The sequence below is a fragment of the Lissotriton helveticus genome, chromosome 12 (assembly GCF_964261635.1).
Source record: "Lissotriton helveticus chromosome 12, aLisHel1.1, whole genome shotgun sequence".
Lineage (NCBI taxonomy): Eukaryota > Metazoa > Chordata > Amphibia > Caudata > Salamandridae > Lissotriton > Lissotriton helveticus.
In genome coordinates, this window is record NC_136073.1 from 633,875,591 (window position 1) to 633,895,578 (window position 19,988).

At 44.5% G+C, this 19,988-nt stretch overlaps 1 long non-coding RNA gene across 1 annotated transcript in view; it reads right to left on the reverse strand.

The window, feature by feature from the left end:
* The window catches only part of LOC144798397 (uncharacterized), a 36,022-nt gene extending 18,539 nt beyond the window's left edge, over positions 1 to 17,483 (reverse strand). Inside the window, exons 1-2 of the long non-coding RNA XR_013603532.1 lie at positions 17,194 to 17,483; positions 7,252 to 7,393 (exon numbers count right to left, since the gene is read on the reverse strand). This is a non-coding gene — a long non-coding RNA (uncharacterized LOC144798397). The remainder of the gene's footprint in view (positions 1 to 7,251; positions 7,394 to 17,193) is intronic.
* Between the last annotated feature and the right edge of the window lie 2,505 nt (positions 17,484 to 19,988).

The window sequence follows — 19,988 nt, forward strand, 5'->3', positions numbered from 1 at the left end:
CCTTTAGAATGTGTTTTCATTTATTTCTTGTGGGTGGTTATCACACAGTTCCCTTACTTGAAGGATGGTTGTGGGTTTAATTTCCCCATTTATTTAGACTGTTACTCCCTCATGGGGTATGTAACCTCTACAAGGGGTTTGTGATATGGGTTACTTCCCATACGTGTGTACCTAGTTAAACTCCTAAGCGGGGTTGGTTGTGGGTTATTATCCCTGTTACAGTTGCATGCAGTACAACAGTACATACCTTTACAGTTGGTTCTATGGGTGACGACCCATTTGTTTTTTGTTTCCCTTACTCTTGGGATTGAAGTCGCAGGGTAAACTAACTTTAGCTCTATTTCAATGTTATGCTTTTGGGCATTAGTGTTGTGGAGTCTTTTACCCTTTTGCTCTATAGTGCTTTATGTCACTGTGTATTATTCAATATGATATGAACTGTATTTCTTCTAATTTTATGACATAGCTTACGCTTCAAAATGTTTAAATCTCTTTTTAAGGGGGATGGGGGATATTGCTATTCCATTGTATTTATTTTAACCATCCTTTCTTTACCTAATGGTTTTTTCTCTTGTGATGTTTTGTCTTCATTGCTGTATTCTAGAGATTTGTACTATTATTGATTTTTCTTATTTTTCTGGTTCAATCTTCTTTGATGCTTTGTCCATTTGCTGCATCTTTGAGATTCGTTATATTATTCTACTTGGGCTTAGTTCTCCTGTTTCCTTTTTGCTTTTGTTTAAAGAAAAAGGGATAATGTTATATCCTACTTACTCGCATAACATGTACTCTAGCCCTGCTGCCTCTAGCTGTTCAGCCAGAGTGTGACTTGGTCTTAGAATGTTGGTGTGCCTGTGATGCGTGGAATGCCTGGGTGTCTGAGTGGGATGAATGTGGCAGTTAGAGATGGGCTGAGCAGCTAGGCAGGCTGCTCCTGGAGGGGCTGGTACCACACTAAGCTGGCTGGAGAACAGAGATGTTGTAACCTGAACTGAATACTGAATAAACAAGTCTTGAATATACATCCTGGCTCCTGGTGTCTAAGACACAACAGATACCTGTGGCAATTGGTTGTAAGGGCCATAGAGAATAATCATAGGATGCAAATAGGCAGCAGTAAAAGGACTGGCAATGTCTGTAGAGAGTTTGGCTTGTTCTTCAATTTATTTGTCCTCCTTATATTTGGTATGATCCACAGAGGAAAGGCCAGGCCTGACTGTAAGGCAGAATATGTATTTATGATTTAAAGAAGTATAGTCTGTGTGAGCTGCGAGGGACTGTAGAGAGCAGTAAATGCCTGTATACCCGAGCAATGTGCATCCAACAGGATATTTGAGATGAATAGTGAGAGAAGCAGCTGGGTTACTGACGGTATGTAAATGGAGGGCACATTTGAAGGGTGTTTGCTAAAGAAGGATCATCTCATATTTCTTTCTAATCGCTATTGCTCCTCTTATGAAGTTTAGTGGAACAAAGCAAGTATCAATAGTGGAAAGATTTTGAAGGGAAAGTCAAGCCCTCCATGTGAGTTCTCAGGTTGGATTTCCGTAATATAGGCAATAAAACTTCAAGTCTGGGATCAGCATATAATGAGCAGAACAAAATAAAATGGCTAGGGCTTTGTTTAGTAGTTTGGTCACACTGGCAATGAGGTAAATCTTGAGACGAGACAAACTGAGCGGTAAAGGCTACCTTAAAATGTATCATAAAAAAATCTAAGAAGGGAGAGATAGCAGTGACAAATAGGGTTTATGACCCAGACAATGAATGTATAGTTCTACAATTATTGTTGTAAAAATCGTTACATATCTTGTAAATGCTACCATGGACTGTGCTTTCTGGAGTCTTAAATTCAATCGATATTTAAGGAAACAAAATTTGACTTCCTTTTTACTTTTTTGGGTAATCAATGCTACGTTGTCAAACAACTCTTTTACGCTTATTAATTCAAAAGTCTCCTTCAAATAGATAAGCAAGGGATTCGTGCCACAACATTCAAGGCAAGACAGTCAGAAATACAAGGTAAAAAAAACAGCACTGCTTCTGGATTTGTCTAGGACTTAATCCACAATGTTTATGTTTTGGGAATTTGTAAAGCGCACGTATACCAATGGTCTCTTGGCACTATGGGGAGAGGGAAGCTGTCCTTCAGGGCTCTAACAGTAGGCTTGAGTGAATAGCCATGTTTTAAGTTTTTTCCTGAAGCTGGTATATTCCGGTGTTAGTCTGATATCTATTCCAGAGTGTGGGGCCTAGTACCGAAAAGCGCACGCCACCCATTCTCTTGCGCTTAAATCTCGGGATAGTCCGCATATTCATGGTGGCTGATCTGAGATTCCGTTTGGGGAAATATCTTAAGATCTTAGTGGATATGAACTTAGGGCCTGTTTCACGAAGTGCGTTAAAGACCATACAACCGGTCTTGAACATAGACCGCTGGGTCACTGGAGCTGCTGCATAAGTGGTTTAGTGTGGCAATATCTAGATTGCTGATAGACTAGCCTGGCCGCTTGATGTTGGATGAGCTGTAACCTGTGAGTTTGGTAGGCAGGGAGTCCCAGATGAATGGAATTGGCATAATCCAGCCCGGACATTATCAGGGCAAGAAAAATAGCTATGCTTCCCTCTCTGGAGAAACATTTCCTGACTTTCTTGAAGGTCCTCAATTGAGAGATGCATGAGGATGAGACCAGGTTGATCTGTTCCTGCATGGAAAGATTATCATTCATCTTGATTCCCAAACTTTTTACTGAATTTTTGGGTACGGGAGGAGTACCCAATGCAGCAGGCCAGTGTGCAGGTGTCCACTGTTCTATTCTGTTATTAGAAATAATTATCTGTTTTATCAGAGGTTAGTTTGAGATAATTATGAGTCATCCACTCCTTGATGAAAAGCATAGTGTGTTGGAAAAGTTCTGTGGCGACATTTGTTTTGTCAAGCGGGAAGATCAGCTGCATGTCGTCTGCATAGTTATATATCTCCACTCCCCTTTCTTGAAGAGCGTGAATCAGAGGACAGATATATATATTGAACAAGTGAGGGGAGAGGGATGACCCTTGAGTTACCCCACAAGTGGTGTTGACCCAAGAGGAATTAAAGGGTTCCAGTCTAACAGACTGTGAGCATTCTCCCAGAACTGAGAGCATCCAATCCAAAGCTGTGCTTCTCAGACCTGCCCCTGCCATTCTATCCGCTAAGATGGAGTGATCCACAGTATCGAATACCACGGACAGGTCTAATAATACCATGGGCCTGTGTACACCCCCTGTCTGCTCCTTCTTTCAGATTGCCCTTAACACTTAAGATAACTGATTTGGTAGAGTGAGATGGCCTGAACCCCACCTGATGGGAATCTAGAAAATCAGATTCTTCTATGAAGGCACACAGTAGTTTTGCCACATGTGCCTCCAGTAATTTGGTCGGTTAAGGAAGGAACGAGATAGGCCTATAATTGCTCAGGTGGTTGGGGTCTACTCCAACTTTCTTTTGTAATGGCACTAACACTGCCTCTTTGAAGGCGAGTGAGACTACCCCTTGCTCCAGCGAGGTGTTTAGAAGGGAGAGGAAGGTAGCCGGAAAATGAGAGAGTAGTTCTTTTTGTACCCAAACAGGGCAATAGTCATTGGGAGAGCCAGACTGAATCATGTTTCTGAGTTCTTCCAGCTGATCTGGGGTAATTGTTTGAAAGCTGGACATTGTTGTAGAATTTTCATATTGCTTGTGTGATTTCCATTTCTGATGGCTAGTAGAGATAGAATTCTGGATAGCCTTAATTTTGTTAATAAAGAAGATGTTCAACTTATCACACAGGACCTGGGAGGAGGTGATGGCCAGAGTAATTTGGTTGTGGATAGAGAGCTCTCTGACGATTTTAAAAATATCTTTAGATTTGTTACTAGAACTAAGTACCCAGGTCGAATAGAAAACCTTTTTCGCCTCCACTATAGCAGCCTTGTAATCAGTGAGTGCTTTTTCGTACCTTTTCCTGTCGGAGAGTAACTTCTCCGCCATTTCCGTTCTGCCTGGCACGTTTTAAGTTTTACATGTTTTAACTCCCCAGTGAACCAATTGGAAGTTTTGTGTCTCCTCGTTGATCTTTCTTTCCTCTGTAATGGGGCATGCACCTCACATGCTTGTAATTGCCAATTGGAGATGGCTCTCTCCATCTCATTAACATTGTTTGTTATGGGCGGCAGAGTAGATTGCAGCATGTGGAGGAACACAGGAAGTCGAGCACGGTTCCAATTTCTGGTCAATGGTTTCGTGTTGCTTGGTGAATTAACTATGGATAGACCATTTATAGAGAAATAAATGAGATGGTGATCCGACCATGCGCAGGGCAGTACCAGTAGGTCGTGGACAAGTGGCGGGCGGTGACATTTGCAAGTGGTGAGGCGTAAAATGATTGTCATACTTCACCGTAGCGAGCGAGCCCGAACAACCTAAGGGGGGTTCGGGGCGTTCTCCCCCGAGAAAATTTTGAAAAAATAGTGGGGAAATGGTGCATTTTCAAGCAAATTGGAGAAAGAAGGAAGGTTAATAAAGCAATTGTGAAAGTGCAGTTATTACATTATTAAAGAGATGTCATATAACATAGGTAACTGCTTAGTCAGTATAACCACAGAGCTTCATAACAGACTTTCAGATATAATGCATTTCTGAGTACCTCACAGATGTTTTTTATTAAACAAAGAACTAAACAGGTCACAAACTAGCACCATTCAACATGTTTACTTTTTGTATCTAAATTCAGCACGTCTGTCAATTACTTGAATGTTAAAGTCAGCGATATTTTGAACAAGCTTGCTCTCTATAGAGAGCATTGCCAATGCATTGAGTCTTTCCTGAAGCATGGTGTACCTCAGGAATGTCTTAATCCTCTTTAAGGCGGAAAAAGATCATTCTGCCTCTGAGGTTGTCATAGGAGTGATAATGACAATTTTTAGTAAAGCCCCTATCTCTGTAAATGTCTTTTCCATATTAAGTTCATGAATTAAAGACAGCAAAGACCTGGCATCTTTGGCCTACCAGTACACAGGCATTGAGTACATTACAGTCAACTCAGTTTTCAGGTCCTCTTGGTTGAGCATTGTATAAGCTTCTACAGCCTCATGCAGAGCATGCTCAGGGAAGGATTCATCACATTTTGCAAAGTATTTACTTTCCAATAATGTGGCACTCCCCAAATGTTTTGTGAAAGCAAAACGCTCTTGTACAATTACAATGTCACATATCTCTTTTGCACTTCGGACCAGAGTGGTGATGTTTTTCCTGTGGTTTGAAAAAGTTGAAGTCGCTGGCAGTTGGCTGTCTAAATTGTCAACCTCATCTCTCACTTGGTTTATGCTTTCGACAAACTCAGCGGTATATGTTTTCACAAAGACAGTATCTATGTCTCGTCCTTGTAACTGATTGTATAAAATTTCGACAGCTGACATTATCTTTTCAAATAAAAACAGAAAGACCTGAAACTCTATATCTTTTAGTGTTCTAGCAAAGCCACAGGCTTCACTGTGAGTTTTGAAATCAAAGGTTTCATTGGCTTCTATGGCTTCAAAACATTTCACAAGGTCCTCCCTATATTGAAAATTTTAGTTAGACTGTACGAATGTTATAGTTCCAACGAGTTGAGGCTCCCCTTGGAACCCTTTTGTCCACAATCTCCTGAAGTGCTTCCATTCTTTTTGGGGAACATAAGAAGAATGCTGGCATGCCTCCTACATCCTGAAAGAAAGTTTGTGTCTCGGAGATCTTTGATACTGCCTGTTGCATGATAAGATTAAGTTGGTGGGCGTAACAGTGCACATAATGAGCATACGGGTACACATCTCTAATTCTTTTCTATAGTCCACCATGGCTTCCACTCATTACGGACGCACCATTATAGCTTTGTGCAATACGTTTTTTTATGCACCTCTGGAAAAATGAAGTTCAGTTGACGCAGTATAGCTGCAGTAATGGTTTCTGTAGTTGAGGCTCTTAAATGAGTGAAACCATAGAACCTCTCCACAACATTATAGCCATTGTCCAGGTACCGAAAGACTAATACGGACTGTGTTTGTGTGGCCACATCAGTGGTGTCATCAGCCTGAATAGCCACAAAGTCTGTGTTTTGCAACTCTTGGACAATATGGCTTCTCATAATTTCTAGCATACACTCAAGGAGTTCATTTTGTATCATTTTAGAGGTGCCCTTAAAGACTGTAGCACTTGCTAAATGTGCTTCCATTTCCTTGTCTATGCTTGCTACTAAATCCACAATGCCTAAGAATATTCAAGGATTTGTGGAACCTTCTGATTCATCATGGCCTTTTAATGCCAGTTCGAAAACACCACAGAAACTAATGCAATCAATTATTTTTGATAGTATGTGTCTATTCCTATCAAGTGTTTCATTGTGATTCTGTATTGTTTGGGGATATGCATAGTTTATGTGCTGCTCAATCGGTGCGTCTCCCAACATTCCCAGTCTCGTCACGTTTTCCATATGCTTTCTTGAGTGTGCATGCTTCTTTATTTTTTTAGACAGATGCTTCATGTCTTTTACTCCTACTCTTGTCCAAGGAAAGTCACCATTAAACAGCAAGCAGGGGAAGCAGAACAGTTTGTTTCTTGAAGGGCACCCTGTAAACCAATTAGCTTTTGTGTACCAGGTGTTTGAGAAGTTACGTTTGTAAGATTTTCCTCTGTCCTGGGTAACTTGTTGCAGTTGTAGGTCAGGCCGATCAGGTCCTATTCTCTTTATCTGTAGTTTCTCTCCTAGTGGCCGTGCATGGAATGACTGTGTAATTAATTGTTCTACTGTATTCATCATGTCGATGCTGTCCTTACCAATATGAAAGAAGCCTGTCAATAGTCAAAGTACAACGTATAAGATTGGGTGCAATAATTTCAAATTTCAGTACAAATACATATATCTTGTGCATTACCGCAATATATCTCCAACAGCTCTCCTTTGGACAACAGGACTGCGAAAAATACAGCCTTACTGCCTGCTTCCTCTGTGTGCCATACTGGTTGCTGAAGGCACTGAAACAGACACTGTTTGAGGGACTTGAAGAAGGCAAGGAATAGATAGTGCCTTTAACAACCGTTATTGCCCAAAGCACAGGGCTAAGGCTCAGTATTACTAAATTCCATCCACTGAGGGTACAATGTTCAGAATGTGCACCCACCCCAACCACCATGTAGAGTGACCACAAACATAGCCCTAACTCCAATTTAAAAGAAAATATCACCAGTTTCCTTACCTTTCTCACGGTTGTTTGCTGGGTCGTAGCCGGGATGAAAGAGCAGCAAAGGAGATTTGAGCCTCTTGTTCTCCGTCCTAAAATTGCCCAAAAATTGCCCAAAAATTAGGCAGTGGTTCAGGTTGTCAGGCTTTACCAGGTGCTGAAAATAAAAATATAACAATTTATTTTTGAAACATTAGGGTAATCAAACAAAGACTGGTGGGGGGAAACATACCACTACAATTTTTACCTTGCAGTTTGCATGCAGCTCTTAGATGACAGTTAATAGCTCTCTGTTGTATGTTAGGATTTTAACTGACAACCTGCAAGTAACAAAAGGATCTGTCTGACAAAAGCAGTGACTCACTGACCTATTTACATCATGTGCATTTTGTGATCTGCATCAGTTACATGTTCTTTGCAGCATGCACATTAACTTTCTGCGTTACCTTTCCATGAGTCCAAACTTCCACTAGACAAAACGGATTTCTCTCTAGGAAAAACATTAACCATCAGCGTTATTGTGACATTTTTATTCTCTCTCGTCAGGCCGCTTGCTAAAGCCCTTTGAGAAAAAGTGCAGAATAAGGGCCATCATAACTTAATGGTTGAGTGTGCAAGGATGATAAGCTGAGTGGACATTACTTAATGCCACAAGTTACCTCAGGTTGTTTCCGTCAAATAACTTAAGTTGAGGAAGTGCTTCCGAGCTGAGTACTTCCCTGCGCTCACACAGCAGGTTGTAACTTGTAAGACATGTTTTCTAGGTGACAGGGCACACGGAACCGGGGTGTTTGTGCCTCAAGGAAAGTGCTGTGCATTGATAAAACTGTGCGGGTTTCTTTCGGTACTGGATTATAAGCAAAGCAAGCCTGGCTTGGTGGTAACATTGAATTGTGCTGTGTCTTTCTGCGTTTTTTGAGGACACATGAAGAAAAGCAGCCTCGGCCCTCTTTCAGCCTCCTCCACTAGTTTTCTAGTGGGTGCAAAGTAAACCCCTGTGTGCGTCGGAATCAGGGTTACAAGCGGTGCATTAAAAAGGTATCTTTTCCTGACACACACATGCCCAGCTAATTCTGAGACATCCTAAAAACACAAGAATTAATTTAGAAATTCTACATCGACAATGAGAAAATATCCAGGCTTGCACCTGTCCTTCTTTGACCACACTTAGGGTCTTATTAGGATAGCGGATTTTCCGCATCCTCTGGGCCGGCGGAAGCCACCGCCGGCCCGGAGGATGCGGAAAATCCGCTGCGGACCCACCAAAGACCCACCGCCACATTAGGATGGCTGGTGGGTCCTGGTTTCCGTCCGCTGCTTTTCCGCCGTGGTTGGCTTACAACCGCGGCGGAAAAGCTCTAATATGGTGACGGTGTCTCTCAGACACCGTCAGCCAGATTAGGATGGGATGGGAAACATGCTTTTCCGCGGTGGCTTTTCCGCCGTGGAAAAGCATGTGTAACATCACTGCGGGGGCCCTTTGCGGGCCCCCTAGGTGAAGTGGGGGTGGGGGGTGCACATGGGGGGTACCTATGGTACCCCCCTGCATTTGTGTGCGGAAAGCGGCAGGCACCGCGCGGTGCCTGCCTCTTTCTGCATACAAATGCAACACCTGCATTTTTTACATTGCTGCGGGTGCAGCTTGAAGCCGCACCCGCCGCAATGTAAGTAATAGAGGATGTGACCGCCAGGGTGGCGGTCACATCCTAATCGTACAGGAGGGAACGCCGCAGCCCATGCGGACGTTCCCTCCTCCTCAGTGATCGCGATCATAATCGGCCCCTAAGACTGGTCAGAGGTGCTGGACTTGCCACCAACTAATCCACTATACTGGACTGCATGGCTACGTATGATGGTTATTTGCATTTAAGACATCAGATACAACAAACATTTTCTTTATGCAAATGAGAACTGATCCTGTTCCTCAGGGGTCTAGTCCATCCCAAACTGCTGGATGGGTGCTGGTCTTAATATTAGCACAATGTGTTTTTGTACACATTTTTAACTCATGTACTTGGGTCTAATGAACCCTGTAAACGTTTTGAATTCATAGCAATTCAAATTCAGTGATGCTTTAAGACAATGAACATCCACGGTTGGGGTGGTCTATGGGGCCATCAGGCAGTGTCAGAGGGGCTGATCTGATAGGTCAGTGTGTGGGCTTGTTGGTGGACAGGGTTTTTGAAGGTTTCTTGAGCTTTTTTATGGCCTGGTGACCCATTTTTAGTTTGATTTTCCTGTTACCACAAACATTGCCTGCAGCAAGATCATATGCAAGCAGTCTCCAATACCTTGCATAGCACTTGTCTTTGTGAATTTGAAAGTGCCCTAATTGCAAATGGGGGACACTTTTTTTTGTTATCTGATTGACTGATGTGGGCCAATGTTATTTTGGTGCTGAGACTATTTTCGGTCCAAGCCTACCCTGTAAAATCTAATACATTGGTATTTATCCCACTTCTGGAGGGGTGAATCCAATATTCAGTATATCAACCAACTATGCTAATTACCCTAGCAAGGTTCATTTTATGCAAATGTATCTTGTCTGGATGTCGTAAAATCTGCTATGGATCCCGCCATATTGAACCTAGACTCAGTCTAAGGGAAATATTTAACTGTTTATTTTAAAATGAAAAATTCACATTTCAATCAAAAACATGATCCGTGGCTTAGCTCACATTGCATGTATTCCTCAATTTTTCTCAAGAAATGGATTCTTGGTAATACAAAACAACAATAGGACTAAAAAAAATGATAGTTTGATTTAAATAAATGCTAACGCAGGGCCCTTTGCGCCCTTCATATTTTATTTGGAAAGTGGTTGAAGAGGCAAGTGTGGTTGCACGTTGTGCTTCATTTTTATTTATAAGTGCAAACCATTTTCTTTTCACCCTCCGTCACAAGACAGAGCGTTAATTAGGAAGACAGAATGTGTGCCTGGGCTGCTGGAGGCTAGGGAACATCAAATGCTTCAGGCCTTAGCTGCAAGTGTTGGAAAAAGTGAGAAGGCAGGTGAAACTGCGTGGCAGTAAACCCCAGGGCACGTCAGCTGCCCCTGACTGGGGGCCGACAGCAGTTTTTTATGCGCAAACTAACTTTAGGCCTTATGGCGCCCCTCAGAGCACACCTTTAGCTCACCAAAGGCATGAATCAGTGCGCGTGGCTGGACTAAATCATTCCTTCGAGATCTAACAAGTGCTGAAAACCACAGTTAAATGCATTTTTTTTTTGAGGTGCGTCCTAGCGGCACGCATGTTGCATGTGGACACATAACATTGGACCCCACCTCCAAATTTACAACTAAATTAGGCAAAGATTTACTACTTATTTGCTCCAGCACTGTAAAGATTTTTAAACTAGCAACAATAATATCTACTTTAAAGTAATGTCTCTTGCGTACTTAAGAAGCACTGCCAATGCCAATAGGTCTGGCTTTTAAATGAAAGAGCCCTATTAAACAATGAATGGTTACCATACGTGGATGGACTCTGCCACTCGACGTATAACTGGTGTCCATTCAGCCACTCCCCGACTTATTCTTATATTCACTGGCTTGCATAACCACAAACAACACCATAAGCAAGATAAAAAAAGAAAACATGCTGCCGTCTAACCATGGCAGGCGTATGCTTCTATAACAAATACAATTAAATATAACAGCAGGAGGCAATTTTATCATGCATGGCATTTTTCTGTTTTGAAGTTCCAGCATAGCCGCTACATTTATAACCAAATGGTTGGCATCTTGGAATGGTAGAGCAGTGACACTATGGACAATACCACCCTACGGCAGTGGCCTGGAATGGAGGCAGTGTCCTTGCTGGGTGTGGCACACTGCAGATGTAATGAGTGGCAAGCATGCCGTCTGTTAGCATGTCTGGGAGCCGTATTATGCTCTAAAATATTGAAAATAAAAAACTGAGGAGAGAAATTCGAGTAAAAAATGGAAAACCGAAGGAATTGACAGCCAATCCTGGCACTAAAGCACACTAATTTTCAGGTGGATCTGAAAAATACTGAAAGTCACATACATATGGGGTAGGCAACAGAGATTATGTTGGAAGTGGCTGACCCAATGCCCTGTGCTGAAAGTTATCATGGATGTAAGCTGAGTTAACCATCCATCCATCCTTAAACACTCTTTGCCCAGAGGAAAGCACAGGTCAATGCCCAGGGGCCTGTCACCCCACCTTCAAACGAATCAAAAATAGTGTGAACCCCCAGCAGGGATCAACTCGCAGAGAAAGTGCTGGAAAGAGGACGTGGGAGAGTTATGTCCCCTGGCACAGAGCAAAAGCTAAAGCAGATCGCATCAGTAGTGGAGTCTGCTTTCATTTTATTTTGCTGTGATGTCAGCAAGCTAGGTGTGCGTGGTGACGTTACGCAATATAGAAAATAATGAACCATTTCCCTCGCATCAGGATTATTTTTTTCTTTTTAATACTTTGTGGTCTTTTCACCCGAAACATTTTCTTTTCAAGTATGAGGACGACCACTAAGCTTTTCTTTTCGAGTACAGAGGACGACCCGTCGACGTCCTTTGCACTACAAAGCTGGTGGGAAGAACGCCAGAGTCGTCCCCTGCACTAAAGCATTCATTTGATAACTTTATTTCGGTCGTGGACCATAAAAGTGCAGATAAAATACATACATACACTAGGATAAAATGCATAAATAGTAAAAACATTAGGTTAAAAAAATTATTAAACAGTAAGTTATCAAAGAAGAAAAGAAATAACAATCAACATAGGCTATCACAATTAATCAAGGTAGCCCTTCTGCGCCACATACCATATAGGAAACGGGAAACCGAAAACACAATAAGGGGGGATGTGTCATGTCTTAAGATTCTACAGGCTTGTGCACATTGTTTTAATCCCAAGTTTCTACACAGCGGTGACAACCAGCATCTCCGTAATTTGCTATATGCTGGGCAGAAAAACAAAACATGGACAATGTCTTCTTTACTGCTTTTGCAGGCTGGGCAGATTCCATCTTCTCATCCAGCCCTTGAACAAGTTAAAGCCCCAATAGGCAGACAGCCATGTCTTAATTGGGTGTACAGTTTTCTTGCTAATGAAGGCTGCATTAGATCCAAAAATTCCTCCCTCTTGGGTGCGAGTTTTACCTGCAAAAATTCTATAGTCAGCCTGCCCGTGGTTGTCGAGCTATATAGCAAACTTAGGTTGTGATATCTCAAAGAGGCCAGCAGCTCTTTTCTCTGTACCGTTGGGCAGCTCACCTCCGGGGTTTCCCATAATTGGGGCAGGCCAATGTTGTATGCAAGGGCTTTAATGTGTAGTAGCCAGGGTGTATTCTTGCTCTTCAACCTCTCCCAAACTACAGAAAATTCGTCTCTATAATCCACTAGCTCCAGTGCTGTCCAGAGCCTTCTCCAATACAGGAGAGGTTGAGCGGCTATCAGTTCTGTGATGGGCTCTAGACCAAGGTCTAATCTCAAAGGTACGAGTGGGGTACTCTGGGGAAGACCCACCAAGTTCCTCATGAAGGCATGCTCCACTTTGAGGAGGCTTTGTGTGTTCCTATGACCCCAGAGTTCTGCGCCATACATGACAGTTGGCCTAGCTTGGGCACTATAGATCTCGAGGGGAGGGGCAACTGGCTTGAATTGGGTTGCTTTTTGGAACTTGCCTATACCCCCTACGATCTACGAAAGCCTCAGGGTGGATTTATATACCTGTGGACCCCAACCAAAATCTTCCGTCAGGGTGACGCCCAGGTAAACAAAGGTTCTCACCCGTTCAAGCGGGGTACCATTTAGCACGGGGCCCGGGAGGGTGCGCCTCGGGGGACCGAAGACCATGAACTTGGTCTTCTCCAAGTTTATCTCCAGGCCCCTCGAGGCGCAAAAAGAAACAAACCCGTCCAGAACCCGCTGGATGCCCGTAGATGTTCGCGACAACAGCAGAGTATCGTCTGCGAACATCAGGGCGGGCACCCGACCTGTTGCCAACCACGGGGCATCACTATCCCTAACATTAGCTAATTCCCCCACCAAACCATTAATGTAGAGACTAAAGAGCGTAGGGGCCAGGGCACAGCCCTGTCGTACACCTCTAGTTACGGGGAAACGGACTGATAATTTTTCGTTCTTCCCACACCTCACCTGGGCGTAGTTCCCTGCATGAAAGCGCTTCAGGACATCTAGTAAATAGGGCGGGAGGCCAAGCTCTTTCAAGACCCTCCATAGACTCTCCCTGGGCACAAGATCGAAAGCGGCCCGCAGGTCTACGAAGACAAGGTAGAGGCTGCCACCCTCTACTTTTACTGTCTTCCAGAAGAGGACCTGCAGCCTAAAAATTTGGTCCAGGGTCGAGATTCCAGATCTAAAACCGGCCTGGAGGGTAGTTAATACTTCAAACTCCTCCATCCATCCCAATAATCTGTCCAGGAGAATCCGGCCCATCAGTTTCTGGGTAGTTTCCAGAAGACTAATCGGCCTGTAGTTCGATGGGACTAAAGGGCATCCCTTTTTAAAAATGGGGACAATCTCAGCGCCCGCCCAGGAGTCCGGGAGCTTAGCACCCCTGAGAACCGCGTTAAACAATACAACAAGGTACGGAGCTCATATTTTAGGCTAAGATCGAAAAAGGTCGCCTAGTAGTCTATCGAGGCCTGGGGCTTTATTTGGGAGCAGCCTAGCAACTGCAGATTCCACTTCCTTAAGTGAGATGCTTTCAATGTTTCCAGAGCCCGTCCTCTCCCCAGTGTCCCGCTGGCCCATCTGGTAGCCCAGGCCCATGGCCCCCCGCAGTCGACACTCGTGCGGGAGGTCTGTGGCCAATGGAGTCCCAGGGGCACTATCTGACTCTGGTGTCCGGGCCTTGTTTGTATATTCAAGGGTGCCAATCTCCGGACTTGTGTAAAGCGCTGCAAAGTGCGCCTCCCAAGTTGAAGGGGCGATATTTGGTAGGAGAGTTTCTCCTCCCCTTCTCGCGCCAGAGCTTACTATTGCCCAAAATAATTTGGAATCCTTGCCAGGAGGGCACCTCTCAGTTCTTCCCACCTGGTTTCCTCCCACTCTCTCTTGCCCCTGATGATCTCCTTTTTATACGATAGTCTAATTGCCCTGATATTTGCTTTATCTTTGGACTTGATTGCCGCAAGGAGCTCCTTTTTTGATTTCTTGCAGGCATCAACAAACCAAGGGTGCATCTTAGGAACACTCCGCTTACTTCTACTTATAGGGTGGAATACTTCCCCCAATGCCATTGCTAACTGCCTATGTGTATCTACTGCGTGCTGCCCAGAAGTCGAGTCACCCATCTGAGTTATGAGGGGAATTGCGAGCTGATATATTTTTGCAAGCTGTGAGGGTGAGTCTACTAAGTGAGGCCATTTAACCCTCCTTCTATTATTAGACACCATGAATGGAGGAGACTCCATGTCTGTGTTAGGGACAGGGTTTGTTAGACCAAAGGACCCGGGTTTGAAAGTTAAAACCAGGGCATTGTGAACACTATCATGCCTTTGCACAACCCTAAATTCCGTCAGCTTATCCCAATTTTCCGCTTCCACCATAACATAGTCAATGATGGAAATCTTATTTGCCCTGTTGAACGTGGCAGTGCCTGGGCGGTCGGGGTCTATTCTTCCATTGCATGCCCGTAGAGACGTTGCAAGGGTGAAAGATTGTATTTGTAGCACTAACGGGGTCCATGCCCTGACTGGAGTGATATTAGGCTCAGGGATATGCCACAGTGCATCCACTTCATCTTGTTCACCCAACTCCAGGGTACCCAGCGGCTCAAATTGGCAGTTAAAATCACCGCTGAGAATTATTTCAATGGAGGGGTCTAACGCAAGGATGAAGGTGTTAAGGTCTTTAATTGTATTTGATTCCTCCCCGTTCCTAGATGGCCTCGAGTAAATGTTAACTATAGCTACTTGAGGTTTACTTGGAGGTTTTAACAAAACACACTGGATATCCCTGGAATTTGTTTGGATTTGAGTCGCCTGGATACCCAAATGAGAGCCTATCCAAATTGATAGCCCACCCGATGGGCGACCTTTGCCTGTGGACACTGCCAAAACATCATAAGTTGCAAAGGTCGGGCTTGTGCTCTCCTCCAGTGCCCAGGTCTCTTGCATCAGGCAAATGTCATGTGTTGCCATAAAAGCGGCCCACTCCGGAGTAAGCAATTTATTTTTAAGCCCAGCTATGTTCCAGGAAACCAGTTTTAGACATCCCTCTACTATTTTTTCAGGATCATTTACTTCCTCGTTCCCTTTATCACTAGTCTTCTCCCTAGAGGAAAAGTGGGTTATTAACTCCTCCCTGAGAATGGGTGATGGGTTGTTTTCCTCTATTACCCCTGCCCTTCTAGGGATTTCATTGGTATCTTGAGGAGGGGGGTTTCCCTTAACTTTGAGTCAGTCTACCTCTTCCAGCACGCTGAACCTATTCCAATGTGGTTGAAGGAGAAAAAGGGGGCTACAGAGAGACATACCCTCCCTAGCGAATCGCCCATTTGATGTTCTATGCAATGGGAGCTGACAATCCCTGTTATAATGAACTCTTTTGGGGTGGGACGGTTCCAGACTAGGAGTAGGGTAGAAGTATGAAAGTTGTAATGGACATATTTGGGTGTTTAGTCTATAAAGTGGGGCGTCACAGATATATTCTACAGCAGAGATGTCCCTGAAGTTCAGAATTATGACATCTCCTGCTACTGTCTTAGGTCCCCTCCCAATCCAGCCTACTCTTCTAGCCGACAGTATTTCACCTGAGACATTCAGTGGCAGGGGTCTATTTACGCTAAGCCATTGAATGCACTTGTTTTTTTAACTCATTCTCCTTTTCTCTTTTCCCCTCACTTAGAGGTGGCACTCCTGCAAGTACTACCACATACAGTTGGGCTTCTGGGGGAAGATTTATTGTTGGTAGCTGGTGGGAAATGGCTCTTGATGTTATGTTCCTTTTCACCGATGAGCCAATTTTACCCCCCTTTTCGCCCTCATTAGACATTGGGGTGGCTTTGTTTCTGGCATTTGTAAGCTTTCCCGCTGCTCGATGGGCTTGGTCATTGGTATTCATACTGGGCAGAGGATGGGGTGGAGCATGTGCCGGCTTCTGGATGTTTGGTGGAACTCCTGCATTATTAATCTGTTCATTATTAGTCTGTGCATTGGGATTTTTTTTCCCGGCTACCCCACCACCAAAAATATTTTTAAGGGTGGTGTCACCCACAGAAGGTAGAGCACTTCCCAATGGTTTGGCTGGCTCTATATAAGGGTTTAAGTTGAGCGACGATAGTCCGCTCCAAGCATGCTTGTAAGTCGGTCACCATGTTGGTGACCCAGCACGGTATTCCTGATGCCGGGAACGATGAATTAGCAGTCGGGGTCACCAAATTATGATTTGCCAAATTATTTTTGCCCATTTTTTGGGGAATGTTTTCTTTCTTTTTCCTGGGATGTGGTTTGCGTGCATCCTGCGTTATCGCAGGAGAGGGGGAAGTCAAAATGATCGGAGAATCCTGGACATCTATAGAAGTCTCTATAGGTATCTGGCTACAAGGCAAGTCTATATACGATGATGATAAGTACGAATTTGCCTCTAAAGCATCAGTCATGGTAAGTGAGATATCGCCTCCCTAATTTTGAATGTGTAGTGTTGGTGGTATTGATAGCCTTCTCTCAGTATTCACAATAGCAGTAGCCACAACACCAATTGTTTGTTGCAGCATCTTGTCAATTGCAGTCAAGGTGGGTAGGGGCTGGGATTCTACTGCCTGCAGCTTAGTGTTCGATCTTGTGGCTGGTATTTTTACTTTTTTCCCCTGATTACTCATTCTGGAGATGGAAGTCTCACAATGTAAATATTAAGAAAACAGCAAAGTCCTAGTCACAACAGCAATGCGACCTCCTGTTTGTCCAATTTCTTCTTAATACAATGGTTACCACTAGGGATTTAAGTTCCAATAGCTACAGTACCTTTTGGAATATGGCTTGATCAGTAGGAGGCTCCTCTAGCAATGAAAGGGGGTAGCCTGTCCTGTCCTCTTCCATCCACGGACGGCCACAGATGGCCCGCCCTTTGCCCGGGCTTAGCCCGGCGCAGTTCGCACTCGGGCCCGCGACGCGGGGGCTGTCCGGTATTTGAAGCGCCTCCGGGCGCTCAGGTGGCGTGGTGACTTCCGCCGCTGGGGAGCCGCTAAGGAGCCTGGGTCTTGTGGTCCTCTTCTCGGCGGCCTGCTCGGGTGGTAGGGAGCGGCGGCGAGAGGACCAACAGCGCAAGGAGCACCCAAATGCCGGGTAAGAGGAAAGATAAAGCAGCAGCCAAGCCCCCACAGTCTTAGCAATGAATGTGGTAGCACTAAAGCGGTTACAACCCCTCATTAAAACACTGTCAGCGCAAAGCAAACAAAAGTAGCGTAAAAGTGAAGAAAAAAACCACAAGTGTCCAGAAATATGCAAAGTAAGGGGTGAGAGAGAATTGTATGGCTTTAGTTGATACAGGGACCCTCCCCCAAACATATTAATGGATTATTACAGTTCGGGTTTCTCTGTCCATGTCCCCGACATCATTAGTCTTTTCTTGTCATAGACCATTGATTTTATAATTGCAGAAGCAGGCAAAGATTGTTAGACGCTACGGGTTGCCCAAAAGAGTTAATATTAAGTTGTGAGGCGAGAAAAAAAAAACAGAAGGGAAGAGTGTCCGCATCATTAAAGGTGGTGTTTGATTTTGTGGCAGTGCCTAATGTTCTTTTCTGGACCAGCGATTAGCATGCATCAGCAGATATCTGCACGGGGCCTTTCTGAACTCCACGGAGGCTGCGTCCTAAGCGCAAAGAATGAATTCCAGCCCTCGCTCGGGCCATGCCGGGAACAAACGAAATAAACTTCATTTAAGGGCCGAGCGGCGGACTCCCACTCTTCTTGCTTTACTCTTGTTGATTCGTCGAATGATGTAACCAACCACCAACTTGCACTTTGACCAAGTACAGATCAGCCTGACTCACTGCACACACAACACGAGCGAGCACGAGCAGTAGGCCTTAGACACTGCACTGGACTGGGCAGACAGTAGGAGGACGTCACCAGCACGAGGTCTGGTCTGGCGCTGTGACGGACTGCTGCGCTGCAACAACACGAGCGTGGCACATCACAAACGAAATGGCCAATCACTGTCTGCATGGCTTCACATAAGCCACAGTGATTGGCCATAACTTTTTAACCAACTGCGGGAGTGACACCACCCACGCGCGGCACCTGCCACCCAATCCTTTTTATGCCTTCCCCCAGGCTCAGGCTTCACGGTGTTTCAGCCAATCCAGGCACTGCATTAGCACACCAGGATTGGCTAGAGCAGGGATGCCCCCCCCCTCCCCGGGAGCTGCTGCTCCGGTCCATGGCTCTCCTAAGGGCAGTATTAGTGGCTGACAGTGCGCCTGTTCGAGATTGTAATAAAAATGATTAGCCCTAACTCGAGCATGCGTACTCTGCTGGCGCTGTCAGTGACACAGTCTGTCACTCAAACCCTTTGCTGGCGCGGCCCCACCCCCTTCAGTTCCGATTGCATCAGGCGTGGCCCGGTCTCCCGGACCAATTTAGCGTGAGCTTATTAACTTCAACACAGTTGCAGGAATTGGAGTGTCACCGTGGAATGGGGCCATGTGGCATTAGTGGGGCAACGCCCCAGCACCCCCAATGGACACACCGCCTCTGTCGTGGACCGAGAAGTTAGAGGTCCATAATTGATCTAATGTGTGTCCTTTAATGTGAGTCGGTTCCTTTATATGTCCTTCTAGATTTAGATTAGTCACTAGGTCGGTGAGCTCTTTAGCGCCCTGACTCTCACCTTCCTCTGAAGGCCAGTAATTCAAGACACCAATTAGCAATATTTTCGCATAGTCTATAGTAAGTCTGTAGATCAGTATACACAATAACGTGAACTTGGGAAAGGTGAGTTTTACTGTCCACTGAGCTCATTTCAAAGGAGGCAACAGAAATGGCCGACGATTCTTTTTTAATGACAGCGGCCACCCCTCCTCCTCTTTCCCCCAGGGGTCTGTTGGCCTGCATCAAGTAGTAAGTACCTGGAAGGGCAATAATAGAGGTGCAAGACCTATGGTATTTTGCATATAGGTAAGGCCTAGTTTTTCGTGGCAAATTAAAGTAGCAGTCCCCGGTGGAATCCTTAGTAATCTCTGAAAAAAATTGTTTTCAGACCACTGGAGGACTTCCGAATGTGCATTCCCCCATACACCTGCTCTATATGATCCTGCAGCAATACATTTAGTGTTATATAAGTGGCTCATTTCTTTGACTGGTTTCTAGCTTAACCTTTGAAAGTATAAAAAAATTGCCTCAACATTTCTCTTAAAAGAATATGCTCTAGCAATTAAAAGTGATTTCCAGTTAAAAAAAAAGGAGCTAGAGAATCCCAAAATAGTTAAAATCATTTATTTTTCCATGACTGAATTTCCCATAATTATTTTGGTGCTGTGAGGCCCGCTAGTCATAATGAACGATTTAGTATCATTTATCCTAAGATCTAGGTTTCACATGTAAGATTAAAATGAATCCAGTAGGATTTGCAGCCCATTTGCCCTGTGGGCAATTAATACAGCATCTTCTGCATACAGTAATATGGCGATTGATTGACCACCCATTCAGGTAATATCCTTCCCTACTTCCGCCAGGATTTTGTACATTTCAATGTATAGCAGAAAAAGGAAGGGAGAAAGGATGCAAGCCTGTCTCACCCGTGTGCATTTTATTTG